We start from the raw sequence: 15,612 nt of genomic DNA on the forward strand, positions 1-15,612 counted from the left end.
TTTTTTTTTTTTAATGAGGACGACACCTGCGGCATATAGAGGTTCCCAGAGGTTCCCAGGCAAGGGGTCCAATCAGAGCTGTAGTCTGCCGGCCTACACCACAGCCATAGCAACACCAGATCCAAGCTGCATCTGAGACCTATACCACACACAGCTCACAGCAACTTAGATCCTTAACCCACTAAGCCAGGGATCAAACCCACAACCTCATGGTTCCTAGTCGGATTCGCTTCAGCTGCGCCACAATGGCAACTCTGAGAAATCAGTTCTAAAAAGACACTCATGTTAAATTAAAGGGGGGCAGAGATGCAGCCCTGCCCACTTCCCGGCAGGACACAGGGGTCTCCAGTGCACCCCTGTGACCCGGAGGAACTGGCTCTGAAGGTAGAAAAGGGCTGCCCCCACCCTGCTAACTCCTTCCCTGCTCCACCTTGAGATGGAAACCTTAGATATTCAATGGGGTTTTCCTGACCTTCTGGCGCTTCACATTCTTCTAATTCTTCCATCTTGGATTACCTACCTTTGTCTTCCTCATTATAAAGGTCTTCAAATGAATAGCCAGGGATAGAATGAACTGTGCCTCCCCATTAATTCTTTTTTTGCAGTCTGGTTCAGAAACCCTCACTCTCTGGTGCTGGTAACCCCGTCTGGGCAAGTGCAGACCAAATGACCAGGAATTGTTGACTTCCAGGCCCTAAGCTTGGATGGATACAGCAGTGGCACATCCCCAGGGCAGGGCAGGGCTGGGGTGGGGGTGGGGGGTGCCCACCAAGCACAATCCCATCTAAATCTGTTCCCTCTCCAGGTCCCGCACTATCCTCCCAGGCCCCAAATTAGCAACCCAGAATACACCCTGGGCCTCCCCCGCCTCTCCTGTCCACACCCAAAGCCCACACTTGGCCCTCTGACGGGTGGGTCCAGCCACCTCCCTCTGTCCTTTGTTCATCACCTCTACCCCGCCTCGCCCCCTCCTCATTGTGGTCCGAGGTAGGACACCCCCTTGCTTGAAACACTTCAATGACCTCACTGCTCTGCCCCAAGCCTTCCAGATAAAACCCCAAACTCGCTAGCAGGAAACACCAGGCCTCCGCAAGGGGCTGTTTTACTCTCCAGCCCAATCTAGCTCATCCGCTGCCCGAGGCGCCAAGCCCCTTGAAATACTTAAATTCCCAAGAGCACGTGGCCAAAAGCCCGAAGCCTCAGCTGTGCCCACTTTGTTTTGCAGGTGTGGCTCCTTTCACCCACTCGGTCACCTGAATTGTGTTTTTCAAGTGCCCTCAGGTGTCCCCTCAGAGAAGCCTCTAGCGCTCCCCTGAGGCTCTTCCCCTTCCACCTCCCCCGCCGCTCTCGGTCTGGCCCCGCCCCCGGCCCCGCCCCGCCCCGCCGGCTGCGCCGGGATCTTTGGTTCTGCGGCGGATGTTTAGTTACGCGGTACCCAGCACCGCAACTCGCATTTTCTCCTTCCCCCACTTTGCTGAAATTTAGGTTAAGGTTCTCCGTACGAAACTCCCTAAGAAATTTCTTACTTTGATCACTGCTTCCAATACTCAGATTTACTTCAGAGAAATAATACATACTAACATAGATTTTGGCACTGTATTTTGCAAAACAAAGAACATTTCTTTTATATGCTTAAACAAGGTAAGGAAGCTGAATCAGCTGTGACAATTATTTTTGGAAAACTGTTTTCTCTCCAAGAAGGTGTTCTTAGATGTAAGACGATAAATGAAACAACAAAAGAAAAGGTACAAAAACCTTTTCCTCTGCTAACCACTTCCAAAAGAAATTTGAGCCAGGCGAGGGGCGGGAAGAGATGGAAGGTACCAGGGAGAGAAACCCTTGCTGAGCGAGGCTCAGGACCTGCTCTGGTGCTGCCATCCAAGTGACACACAGGGAGGACGCTCTTGGGAAAGCCTGGCTGTGGTCCTGGAGTTGGGGCGGGGCGGGGGAATGGGGGGCACACGTATGCCCACTTCTGAACTAGAGCATTCCAAAGGTGGGAGGGGGCTCTCCAGATGGCCAGAGAAAGCCAGGTATGAAGGGACCTAAAAACTGCCTGGAAAGAACTCAGCCCACCTTCTGTCCCACTTCAGTCCCGGTGCTCCTCGAAGCACAGGGAGATTCTCTGGGGCATCACCCAAAGGAACAAGGAGGTTGGAAGAGGTGAGCATGTCACCACTATAGGTGCCAAAGGGGGCCACAGCCATGAGGTTGCAACACCCACCCCACTTCCTCTTCTACAAGGAATATGGCCACAAGGAGCCCTCCAACCACAGACCAGGTATCCCTCTCAGCTTTCCCTCCTCCCTGCCCCAGGATGACAAGACAAGAAAGGGGAGCATGCAGATCATACTATAAAGTTCAAACCCTTAGCTGCTCCTATGTGGGGAGTTGACAGGGCACCCCAAGTCAGGCCTGACCTTCATCATTCATTCATTCATCATCATTCATTCATCAGGACCCACCTTGATGGATGAATGTGAGCAGAAGGGTCGGCAGCAAATTTTGAGCTAATCTTTACCATGTGTTCCCTTGTCTGTGCTGGACCAGCGATTCCTGGATAGAGGCTCCTCCTTTAGCCAAGGTCTGAGACAGAGGGCAGCACAGGGAGAAGTAAACCTTGGCTAGTGTAAGCCCCTGAGATGCTGAGGTAGTTTTTTACTAGGGTAACCGGCTCTTCTGTTTGCCTCAGACCTTCCCATCTTGGCACCAAAAGTCCTGCATCCTGGGAAAAACCCTTTGCCCCAGATAAACCAGGACAGCTGGTCCCCAAGTTCTCCCCACTGATTCACTCATCCCAAGCCGACTGACACAGGCAGGAAGAAGGAAATACAGACTCAGATCCTGGAGCCACATACCAGGCCTGATCTGGAAGGGTGGGGGAGGAAACAGTGGTGGTTCCACTGGTGCAGCTTCATCTTCACAATAATCTGTTAATTGTGGTCACTATCCCAATTTTCCAGGTAAGGAACTAAGGATGGAAGAGGCAAAGACATCTTGCTTAAGATGACACAGTTGGCACGTGGGGACTGAAACCCACGTGTGTCTGGCTCACTGGCGGTTCTTTCTTCTGGCACCCTCTGCCCCTCCTGCCCCCAAGCCACCCCCACAAGCAAAATACAAACACCCAAAAAACAAGCACTCTTGGGGAAGCAATCGGGAAATGATGAGAAGATGCAATCCTGGTTCAGGAAAGCTACAAAAACTGAGCTGGCAAGTTGGCCCTGAGCTTCCTGGCGGCCAGGGCAGGGGGAAACCCTCAGCCCTTACACAGGCCAGGAAGTGTATCACTTACTTCATTAGGATTGATCGAGCAGGGAGGGGTATCTGTCGGGGTGACTCACCCTATGGGACCTGAGCAAGGCTGTGCTGAATGACTCGGTATAAGCCAGCTTTGTGAAAGGGCAGATGGCTCCACCCTTTAGGGATCCCAGTGAAAGCACAACCCCCTCTCCTGCCCCGACGTGCAGGTGTAACAGCTGGATGGAGCTCTACTGAGATCACTTTGTGCAGCCCCAGGATGTCACCGGGGTAATGGGTTTTGATGATGTGGCTCAATAAAAGGTCACAGCTTGGGAAAATATGGACAATACTGAATCCACATTCTTGCTTACTTTCTAGGAGCTGTATGCTTCCCAATCTACTTCCTCACAGAACCCTCAGCTCCCTGCAAGGACCCCTGTGAGGCCACCTCCGCACCCCCACAACCTGCAAGGAGCTGACCCTGGACACAGCACCTGATGTCCCTCTCCTGTGCAGAGAGCCATGGTAGCTTACCCAGCCCCATTCTCCACATCCCCACCACCTGGGGTGGAGGTCCCCCGATGCAAGGTTTACTGAAGGGATGAATGTGGATTTGCTCTGGTCTATTCAGAGGTAGCGGCTTTTGAGCAGAGGCAAGAGACTAAAGGGTCCCTGTCCTCTCTGCAAGTCCCCCTGACCCGGTGGTTACTCTGACAGCTTGTGGGGCTTTTGGCTATTTTGCTTTGCAACAGATGTATTTAGAGAACATTCACCCATAAGAAGCTAAGAGGGGTTTGCATCAGGAAATGCATTCGGCAAGCATTTCTTTAGCACTAGTGGAAACCACGACACTGGGGAAATGGGGTGGGGGGCTGCGGGGGGCTGGCTGTTTAAGACCTTCTCAGTCCTGATCACTGCAGCAGGCAGGGTTGTGGCTGCAGTTGTGTAAGAGCACACCACCCAACGCCAGGATGTACCTTCTCTGAAAGTGGCAGAGATTTGTGGAGCCATTATGACAAATCTCCAGCAGGTGGCAGTCAAGCGTCTTGAGGAAGGAGAGCCTCCCCCTCCCCCCAAGCTGTGGGCTTGTGTGAAGTTCAGGGACAGAACAGAGGAGATAATTAGCTTATCTGCTGATGTGTGTGTGTGGTGGGGTGGGGGGGGGGTATAATGGAAGGAGAAGAGACCAGGTAGAAGGTGAGACTTGAACCAGGTGTTGCAGATATTTGCCTGGTGGACTAGATGGTTGGAATGATGTTCCAAGCAAAGGAGAGCTTATTTGCAGTGGCTGTCAGGAGTCTGGGGGGCACACTGTGGCCCTTGGGCACCCAGTCCTACTGAAAGCTCCCGGTGCCTGGGAATCCTGAAATCAGACAGAAATCAAGGAGCCTGTATTTGCAACTATGGGGCTTGGAGGGCCTGTTGAGAGGTTCTCACAAAGGGTAGGCGTTGTGAATCCTAGAATCATTTGTGAATTAAAAAAAGACTGGTCTCTGTGAAAAAGGTCTCCAGTACCACTGATGGAAGAGAATCTACAGCATTCCAGTCTTGGATGGCTACTGAGGGCTGCTAGAAAGATTCGGAAATCTAATTAAGAGGCACAGCACAAGGCATGCACCTAGCCCAGCAAGGGCACTCAGTAAATGTTTGTTGAATGAGTGATAAAAAGGACGCCCTCTTACTCCTTTGCCAAGTCTATCCCTGAAGTATAGGAAAGAGAACAACCCGAGGAACAAGCTATGACCCCACTGTGCTTTCTGGGAGGACTCTCAGTCCTGGAGGGGGCTACACAGACCACTGATGGGACCCGTGTAGGAAGTGGCCTGATTCCAGCTGATAGCTGAGCAGCTGTCCACATGGAGGTCGATCAGGATGTGGAGGCAAAACGAAAAGAAGGTCATAACAGAAGGGTCTTAACTTTTTTTTTTTTTTTTTTTGATGCTAGCTGAAGGACAATTTTCATTTTATGTGCAAAAAACAATGAATGGACAAGCAGATCCAGATCACTCCTTTAACGGGTTTAATAAAAGACTGCAGGATAGCTTGGAGTCTTGGAATGTCCAATTTCCTTTAAATATCCATACATCACCTGAAAAGGGAACTGGTATTCCTTTTTTTTTTTTTTTTTTTTTTTGCTTTTTAGGGCTGCACCCTCAGCATATGGAAGTTTCCAGGCTAGGGGTTGAACTGGAGTTGCAGCTGCCCACCACAGCCACAGCAACTCAGGATCCGAGCCGCATCCATGACCTCCAACCACAGCTCACGAGTGAGGCCAGGGCTCAAACCTACATCCTCATGAATACTAGCCAGATTCATTTCTGCTGCACCATGATGGGAACTCCTGGAACTGGTATTCCTTAGTGCCTTTAGTGCACCAGGCCCTTTATGGCTCAGTGGTTAGGAGCATAAGCTATCTGTCTGCTGGAAGATGATGGTCAGGTTTCAGATCCCGACTCCTCCATGTGTTAGTGTCTGGGGTGCAAGTCTCAGGTCCAACATATATTCAACCCTTAACTCTGTGTGTCCCAGTCTCCTGACCTGGGATCAGATATGGAGGGTAACAGTATCTGCCTCAGCAGTGGTGGAGATGAAAAGAGATGCAAAAATTGCTTAGAGCCGTATCTGGCACATAATAAGTTCTCTAAATGTGTTAACTATTATTATTTTCTCATGTAATCATCACGACACCCTTACTAGATGCTGATGTCATTGCTCCCATTTCAAAAATGAGGAAGCTACATTTTGGAGAGATCAAGTAACTTGACCAAGGTTGGGGATTTCATTGGGAGGAGGGTTTTTTGTTTTTTGTCTTTTCAGAACTGCACCCGAAGCATATGGAGGTTTCCAGGCTAGGGGTCCAATCAGATCTGTAGCTGCCAGCCTACACCACAGCCACAGCAACTCCAGATCTGAGCCGCATCTGTGACCTACACCACAGCTCATGGCAACACCAGATCCTTGACCCACTGAGCGAGGCCAGAGATCGAACCCGAAACCTCAAGCTTCCTAGTGGGATTTGTTTCCGCTGCGCCACGATGGGCACTCCAGGAGGTAGATTTAAACCCAGGTCAGTCCTATCTAAAGCCCACAGTCTTTCCGTTACATGGCATGACTTCCACACAAAATAAGAAATGGGCACATTCCATCCAGAATGTGCAGGGATTTAAAAATTCTTCACACTGGCACTTCCCGAAGGTCTGTCACAGAACATGAATTTCATGAAACTTTGATAATATTACATGGGGGTAATAATCAAAAATTAATGGCCAGGGAGTTCCCGTCATGGCTTAGTGGGAATGAATCTGACTAGCATCCATGAGGACACAGGTTCAATCCCTGGCCTTGCTCAGTGGGTTAAGGATCTGGTGTTGCCATGAACTGTGGTGTAGGTTGCAAACCCAGCTCAGATTCTATGTTGCTGTGGCTGTGGTGTAGGCTCTGATTTGAACCCTAGCCTGGGAACCTTCGATCGCTGGCCTCACACAGTGGGTTAAGGATCCAGCATTGACACAAGCTTTGGCGATGCAGCTCGGATCTGGCGTTGCTGTGGTTGTGGTATAGGTCACAGCTATAGCTCCAATTCGACCCCTAGCCTGGGAACATACATGTGCCACACATTTTTCTTAAAAAGAAAAAAAAAAAAAAAAAAAAGATGGGATGGCCTGAAAGGTGCTATGAGTTTCTGATTAGGGCTCTGGATGGAGGCTGGCTGACAGGTGGCCGGTGGAGACTCAGAGAGGAAAAGGGATGGGCCTCCTCTGAGAATGTGGAGCTGGGAGAAAGGACAGAAAACCGACAGGACTTCTAGGGAACGGCCTTCACCTTTTTGCCATGCCGGACAGCAAGGCCAACTGCGGAGCGGGAGGGATGCAAGGACAGGCAGAGGGGTGTGTGGTGGGGAGCAAAGCAGTAGAGCCCCTGGGCAGGCGAGGCATTTATCCAGAGCCTGAGGACCAGGCCTGTGACCTCCCCGCCCCTCCCCTCGGAGGACCACAGGGAGAACCAGGGCTCTCCCCCGGGCAAGGGGCTGGGGGTGTGGACGAAACAGTGAGGGGATTATGGAGGGTGTGAAGAGGACAGGGCAGAGGTCAGCCCTCTGGAGCCAGACAGCCTGGCTTCAAATCCCAGCTCTGTCCCTGACTAGCTGTGTCCTGGGCCAGTTCCATGAGCTCTGGGAGCTGCAGCTTCCTCACCTGTAAAAGGAGGGGGATTCCTCCTCACAGACTGAATGAGGTCAACACATGGAAAGTCTCAGGATGCCCGTCAGGTGAACTGTGGGTGCTGAAATGGATGAGGTGAGAAAAGGAGCAGGAGAGGATGGGGGAGGTAAACGTTGAGGTCACGGCAAACTCAGACGGGAAATCTGGGGTGAAGGGGCTCAGAAAGGGTGGAAGCAGGAGTTCCCGCCATGGTGCAGCAGAAACAAATCTGACTAGGAACCATCAGGTCGAGGGTTCGATCCCTGGCCTCGCTCAGTGGGTTAAGGATCTGGCACTGCTGTGAGCTGTGGTGTAGATTGCAGACGTGGCTCAGATCTGGTGTGGCTGTGGCTCTGGCGTAGGCTGGTGGCAACAGCTCCAATGAGACCCCTAGCCTGGGAACCTCCATATGCCACGGGTGCAGCCCTAAAAAGACAAAAGACAAAAAAAAAAAAAAAAAAAGAAAGGCTAGAAGCAGAAGCTCGTGGGGGGTGGCGGGGAGGGTCTGGCCAGTGGATGCGAACGAACTCCCAGGAAAGGGAGCTCAGAGCAGGAGGGAGTCCATGAGGGTGACAGGGAGAGGCCTGGAGGGGGACCCCGGAGCAGGGCTGGAGAACATGCCTGAGGCCAGCGTCTTGCTGTGGGAAGCACTGAGGGCTCCTAAGACTCTGAACAGTGGGTACCACTTTAAGAGTCCAACCCCTTCATTTTACAGCCAATGAAACTAAAATCAGAGAAGTCACTCCTCCTACGGAAAGCTGGCAAGAGGATAATGAGAAAAGTAAGCAATGGGGGAAAACAACAAGACTTTAGAGTTGCCCAGGAAGATGAGAAGCAAAATCAAAGGACAATGATTTTCCTACTGAGATGGAGACCACTGGAGAAGGGGAAGCTGGCAGCTGGCAACACTGCCCAGGGCCGGGCTGCACGGGGGGCTCTAGGAGGAGACAGTAGCACTGGCCGACAGGGATCAGCGGCACAGGGAGGAGTGTGGCCCTCTTCGGTCCCACCCACCACAGGTTTTGGCTGATGGGTAAGGAGGCCTCAGACGGCTACCACGGCCCCAAAGCCCAAAAGCAATGCATCCAGCACAACTTACTAAGCACCCATATACACCAGGTAACTTCTAGAGGGAAAGAATTGGTGATTTGAATAAATCTCCACCACAAATCGCCTGTGGCAGTCCAATTTCAACTAGGGACAATTTTGTAATAATGAAGACACTCTGAGTGTGCGGTCATTTACTACTCTTTTTTTTTTTTGGCTTTTTAGGGACACACCCTTGGCAGATGGAGGTTCCCAAGCTAGGGGTCAAATCGGAGCTATAGTTGCGGGCCTACACCAGAGCCACAGTAATACGGGATCTGAGCTGCATCTGTGACCTACACCACAGCTCAGGGCAGCAACAGATCCTTAACCCACTGAGCAAGGCCAGGGATCGAACCCGAGTCCTCATGGATGCTAGTAGGGTTCATTAAAACTCCTGAGCCACAACAGGAACTCCCATTCACTACTCTTTCAACAGATATTTTTTCCTGAGGGCACCCAAGTGCCAGGCACTGTTCTCCACAGCAGAGCAGGGGCGGGGACAAAGAGCCTTGTCCTTGTCTGGAAGACATGCTGATGACCAAAGGGGACAAAGAAGTAAACCCTGCTGGGAGGCACTGAATGCCCAGGAAGAAAATGAGCCGAGGCAGGAGGAGCACTGGGGAGGAAGGTTGAGACATGAGGAGGTCGGGGTCAGGGAAGGTGTATTCCGGGCGAGAAGAGCCAGTGCAAAGGGCTGCGGTGGAGCTGGTGTGTTAGAGCCTGACCAGTCACGGACCTGGGTGGGAGGAGGCCAAAGGGTGCGAGGCAGACCCCTGTAAGGATCTTGACTTTGATAGAAAGGGGGATTTAAGTCAGGCTGCAGTGCTGAGAAGAGACTGTGGTGGGACCTATGCATGCACGCATGTGCGGTGGTGGAGCTCTGTGTGTGTGCCAGTGTGTGTGTGTGTGGGGGGGGGGGGGTGGCAGGACCCTGTGTATGCATGTGCATGGGTGTGTGCTAGTGTATTTGGGGGTAGGTGGGTAAAGGTAGTACCACCAGTGACAGCCAGTAAGAAGACAACTAGACTAATCTCGGGGAGGTAGAGCCTCCTTGCCTGCCTGCCTGCTTGCATCTCTCACAAGCATATTATCTCTCTCTTTTTTTTTTTTTTTTTTTTTTTTTGCTTTTTAGGGCTGCAGCTACAGCATATGGAGGTTCCCAGGCTAAGGGGGTCAAATTGGAGCTGTAGCTGCCAGCCTACACCACAGCCACCGCAACACGGGATCCGAGCTGCGTCTTCGACCTACACCATAGTTCAGGGCAATGCCAGATCCTTAACTCACTGAGCGAGGCCAGGGATTGAACCCGCAACCTCATGGTTTCTAGTTGGATTCGTTTATGCTGTGCCACAACGGGAACTCCCAAGCATCTAATCTTAATAAATTTATTTCTTGCCTATCAAAAAAAAATAGTCTGAGGGAGAAGACGATATGCCTCAGGCCTGGTCTGAGAAGTGGCTGAATGAATTCTAGATATATTTTCAGGGAGTCTCTGCTGATGGATGGGATGTGAGTTCTCAGAGGAGCTGGGGCTGGGTGGCTGTGGTGGGGGGATGAGAAGCTGTCAATTCTTGACACACAGTGAGGGAACAGCTGGGAGGATTTCCTCTCCTTCTGGGGGAGGGGTGTAGCTGATCTGCACAAAGGCCCCCAGACCAGGAGGCCAGTGGGGGTGAAGACCCCCCCTCCCCAAGCTTCCCTTGCCAGGCAGCATGCCCTGTATAACAGCAAGAGGAATAGGTGCCTTCCTGTGGTCCACCCCGCAGGGCAGGAACTGTTGGTCTGGGACATGTTGAGTGAGGGATGCTTATGAGACATCTGGCTGCATCACAGACTACACCGTGGTCCATGTACCCGCCGCCTGCCTTCCTGGAGCAGCACCCACCTCCCAGTGACTGAGCATCACACATGCCAGGGACGGTGATAGCCCTGAACCAACTCATGTGGTCCTCACAACGACCTTTCGGGGAAGGCATTCCGATCAACATCGTGTAGAAGACAGCACTGAGGCTCAGAGAGGTGCTTCAACTTGTCCAAGATCACAGAGACAGGACTGGGGAACACAGAAGAGAACCCCCAGTGTGCCCAGCTCCAGAGCCGGGACTTTGCACAATGTCTTGTTGCTTCAGGGACTCAGCAAAGGGGAGTTCCCATCGTGGCTCAGTGGTTAATGACTCCGACTAGGAACCGTGAGGTTGCAGGTTTGATCCCTGGCCTTGCTCAGTGGGTTAAGGATCTGGCGTTGCCGTGAGCTGTGGTGTAGGTTACAGATGTGGCTCAGATCCCACATTGCTATGGCTCTGGTGTAGGCTGGCGGCTATGGCTCCCTCCGACTAGACCCCTAGCCTGGGAACCTCCATACGCCGCAGGAGCGGCCCAAGAAATGGCAAAAAAAAAGAGAAGGGATTCAGCAAAGGAAAGCAAAAGCTCCATCCCAAGTAAGACAAAGAGGGCAGGGTTGGCTTGCACCCACCCACCTCTTGCCAGGAGAGCAAGGATACCCCAACTGGTCACCAGGCCGTGAAGCAAAGAGAGTTCTGGGGGCATGGCAGGTGTGTAGAACTGGTTAAACAGTTAACCAGATGATCCTTCCTCCTTCAACTCTGAGGGACTGGGAACCTTTCTGAAACGGATTTGTTTACTTGCTGGCCCTGGCAAGCACAGTTGGAGGGGAGGGGATTTCGTCATATGATGAATCTCAGGGCCCTGAACCAGTGCCCTGGATCTAAGATGTTCCTCAGAGCGTTTCCTGACCTTACGCATAACTCTGCAGGTTCCTCTTTTAGCTAAAACGGACTCGGCTTGTTTTCTCTCATCGGTCTCTTTGCTACACAAGGAATAAACAACATTTCAGTGATTTCGGTTTCATTTTTCTGGGCTCTGGTTACAGCAAGTGAACGTCACATGCCTAAGAATCTGAAACAACATGAGTTGTAGAGCTCAAGATACTTTTTCTGAGAAAACAGTCAGTGCAGGGATTACAACAAAAATAACAGCACAGAAACTGTAGCAGCAGAAACCACACACTGGGCTTTTCGTTCTGTGCCAGGCAGTGCTTTTTCCTTTAGTTCTCAATTAGAAGAAGTAACATTCTCAGAGAGGTCTAGTTAAACTGCCTGTCGTTTCTCAGTGCTGCAGTGGGAAAGCCAGGATTCAAACTCAGGTTCATCTGACTCCAAAGGTCTGTGACAGGTGAAGGAGTATTATCCTTTCTGAATTCAATGGAGCAAGACAAAAGTAAAGCCTGCCGTAAATCAATAAAAAAGCAACCACCGCAGTGGAAAACAAGGAATATGAATAGGCAATTCACAAAATTCACACAAACCATTTGTGCAGGCAGAGGCCACAAAACAACAGAAATAAACTTGGTGCAAAGCAAGGAGTCTGGCCAGGTTTCCTTTCCGTAAAGATCTACGCATTGACGTTACATATATATATATATATACACACACAGATGGGAGGAGTGAAAAAAACAGAGCTGGCAAAGATGAAAAAAGATGATAATAAAAACTATGCTTCAGGCTCTTCAAGATCACATATTTCCTAAAACGGCCAGGGGAAATATCAAAACACCTTATTTTTCTGACAATGAATGCAGTTAAATTCTGACTTCTATTACATATCCTTATGTAAAAGGACATTTCTAAGATAAGTGAGACTCTTTTTTTTTTTTTTTTTGTCTTTTTAGGGCGGCACCCATAGCACATGGAGGTTCCTGGGCTAGGGGTCGAATCAGAACTGTAGCCACTGGCCTACGCCACAGCCACAGCCACACCAGATCTCTGAACCATGTCTGCAACCTACACTACAGCTTACAGCAATGCCAGATCTTTAACCCACTGAGCAAGGCCAGGGATTGAACCTGCGTCCTCTTGGTTACTAGTCAGATTCATTTCCGCTGAGCCACGATGGGAACTCTGAAACTGTTTCTTTTTTTTTTTTTTCAGGTCTATCCTAAGGTGTCTCCAGCTGATTTATAGGCAAGCACAGACACACACACACACACACAGACACACACTCCCTCTCTTGTACTTTCAAAGACTCAATACGAATATTTTTAAACAGTCTTTTCATTCTCTCGAAAAAAAATTTATAATAGAATGTACCAACACTCATAATTTCAAAAATAATCAACTTGATGATACAAAGAAGAAAGAAAATAAAGCTAGTTAAAACAAAATAGTATGTCCATCAGTATGTAAAGGTTGGGCACAGCTACTCTAGAAGACATAGTGAAAGGAATAAGGAGATGCTTGTATCTATTTATAACAACATGCCCAAGAGGTCCTATGTGGGCACTATGTCCCATTCAGAACGTTTCAACTCTTCTACAAAGAGAGGGGTCAAAGAGGGGTTAAGGTATTTACTCAAAGCTGTGCAGGAAATCAATAGCAGAGTAGAAGATGGAGGAGAAAGGGAACTATTGTTATTTTTTTTTTTTTTTTTTTTGGTCTTATTGTCTTTTAGGGCCACACCTGCGGCATATGGAGTTCCCAGGGTAGGGGTCGAATGGGAGCTACAGCTGCCGGCCTACACCACAGCCACACCAACGCCAGATCCACACCACAGCTCTCGGCAAGGCCGGATCCTTAACCCACTGAGCGAGGCCAGGGATCGAACCAGAGTCCTTATGGATGCTAGTCGGGTTCATTAACCACTAAGCCACGACGGGAACTCTGAAAGAGAATTATTGTAATATTTTATTAACTGCTAGACAGTGTGCCAGATGACTTTTTTAAATGTCCATCCAGGATCTCATAATCTTCCTACCAACTTTAGGGGTTAGTTCTATTATCATCCCCAATTTTCAGACTACCTTTCAGGGAGGTTAGGGCCCTGTTTTGCAAGGAGAAAACCAGCTTTTATCTAGTCTTTTTTCTATTGCATCAAGCTACCCTCCCTCCAAGTTTCTGGGCTCACCACCTTAGAAATCACGTCTCCTCCCACTGTGACTGGGATGCATGCTCTCTGAAAAGCAACTGACACAGAGAAAGATGGTTCAATTCCCGTTTCTCAGCCCTTCTTGCTCAGCCGGTGTGTGGCCAGTGCCTAGATCAGGCAAGCCCAGGGGCCCCTGAGCACAGGTAGCAGACTCTTAATGAAGTCATGAGTCCCACTTTTCTCAGGATGCTTGGGGAGCCTAGACCGAGCTGCCAGGGTCAGGCAGGATGACCAGATTGACTGCAGGCTGGGTCTTGGAGACTGTTCCTGCCCCAGAAATTCCCATGCCTCCACAGCCCCACTCCATGCCCCACAAGAAAGGAGGCAGCTGAGGGGCTGGGGTCCGTGCCACCAAAGCAGGAAAGGCCAGGCAGTGAATGAGAGCTTGGTTGCCAAACACTGAGGTATCAGGCGTGGGGAATGGTCTGAAAACAGCCCCTGCAGCTTCTGCTCATTTAACCCTCAAAACATGCCTAGGAAAAGACAGAGTTGCTTCTATCTTACAGACGAGACCACAAGTGACTTACATCTAGTTACGCACCCGGTGAAGGGCAAGGCCAATGCTCAAGCCCAGGTCAGACTGGCCCTGACCTGTCCCTTCCCAGTTCTCTGTCCTGCATTTCCAAAACCCCTCCTGATGCACTTGTTCCAAGAAAATGTGTACCTGGCATCTGCCATCCCAGCTTTGGAGGGTGGGTGGGCACTGCCTCCCTTGACGCCACAACCCCTGGGGCTATTTTGAGCAGCAAGGTTTGATTAGGGACTTGAAGAGACGGTACAGTCTTCAAATTCTTAGGCACCTTTCTCTCTCTGCTTTCTGACGACAAAATCATGACTGAGCATTTTAAACAAGAAACTTACGGCATTTGACTTCATGTGCCGGAAGAGAAAATACTATAAGCCCACCGTCATCACTCTGATCTAAACCCACTGCATCATGAACCCTGCAGGGCCTGGCAGAATTAGGATGAACCCATTGTTGGTGATAGGGCAAAGGCCTCTGAGGAGGTTTCATAGGAAATTGTTCGACTCACGCTCTCTTCAAATGACCTCTTGCAAAATAAGTTGAAGTCGGGCCCAGCCCAATCTCATGCAGCCCAGGGTTACTTTTAGAGCTAAGGTTGTAAGATATGACAGCCCTGCAGCTAAAGGCATAGGTGTTGGAGCCAAACCACCTGGGCCCAATCTTTGCTCTGCCACTTCCTTGTGTGATTCTGGACATCTGACCTCTGCTCCTCAGTCTTCTCATTAACAAAACGCGGATATTGACAGCACCCACCTCAGGTGATGGTGAGTAGTAAGGACGATAACTCATGTGAGGAGCCTAGAACAGTGCCTCAGTGAATGTCGCCAATTATTAAAATTCAGATCGACTGCCATGTCACCCAAGGATGACGGAAGGCACTGGAGAATGTGGGGGCCCTGGGGAGGGACAGAAGAGGGTGGGGGAGAGAAAGGAAGGGAGCTCATGAGCACGACTTCCAAACTCTGAAGGTGGAATCGCGCCGCGCCTACGGACCTTTGTTCTGTGTTGCTACAAAGGGCAGAACCAGGTCAATGAGGAAACAGTGCCAAGAGGCAGATTGGGATTAGAATAAAGAAGGATTTTCTAACAGGCAAACACGTCCAGAAAGGAGGAGCAGAAGGCTTGGAGCATGGGTGCCAAAGGGGCGAGGGGCCCTGACTATCCCAGAGAGTACAGATGGGAGTTTCCTGCACAGGAGGGTGGCCAGAGGAAGTGACCCCTGATGCCCTTCCCCTGGACCATTCTATCACTCTGATAAGGAGCAAATACGTGCTGATAGCCAGGGTGGGGCTCATCAGCCTGAAGGAGGGAGGATGGACTTTGGCCCAGTCTTAACATACACAGCCTCAGGACTTTCACTTAGTGCTCTCAGAACACCAAGAAGCAGTGGCAAGGTGGCTCAGACCACCTTGGGCTCAGTGAACCAAGGGCTCAGTGAACCAAGAGCACTGCCTGAAGGCTCACTGGGTGCCTGGCACTGTGATCCAGAGAAAGAGTGACGTGACAGGGCTACGGCAACACACCATGAACATTTTATTTATTTATTTATTTATTGTCTTTTTAGGGCTGCACCCACGGCATATGGGGGTTCCCAGGCTAGGGGTCAGCTTGGTG

At 50.5% G+C, this 15,612-nt stretch overlaps 1 protein-coding gene across 22 annotated transcripts in view; it reads right to left on the minus strand.

Annotated features, from left to right (window-relative positions):
- Positions 1-15,612, minus strand: part of ARNTL (aryl hydrocarbon receptor nuclear translocator like) — a 129,048-nt gene that overhangs the window by 51,340 nt on the left and 62,096 nt on the right. For 3 of the 22 annotated variants that reach the window (XM_085006428.1, XM_085006407.1, XM_085006353.1), the window contains one exon: positions 14,752-14,894. The exons of the other annotated variants lie outside the window; for them this stretch is intronic. The gene's annotated coding sequence lies outside the window, so the exon portion shown is untranslated. Of the gene's footprint in view, positions 1-14,751; positions 14,895-15,612 lie in introns of those variants that run through there. 22 annotated transcript variants of the gene reach the window in all.

The sequence above is a fragment of the Sus scrofa genome, chromosome 2, assembly GCF_054392235.1.
Source record: "Sus scrofa isolate SSC_HxYL_T2T_F1_AM1 chromosome 2, Sscrofa_HxYL_maternal_Yorkshire_Landrace_v2.0, whole genome shotgun sequence".
In the NCBI taxonomy this organism is placed as follows: Eukaryota; Metazoa; Chordata; class Mammalia; order Artiodactyla; family Suidae; genus Sus; species Sus scrofa.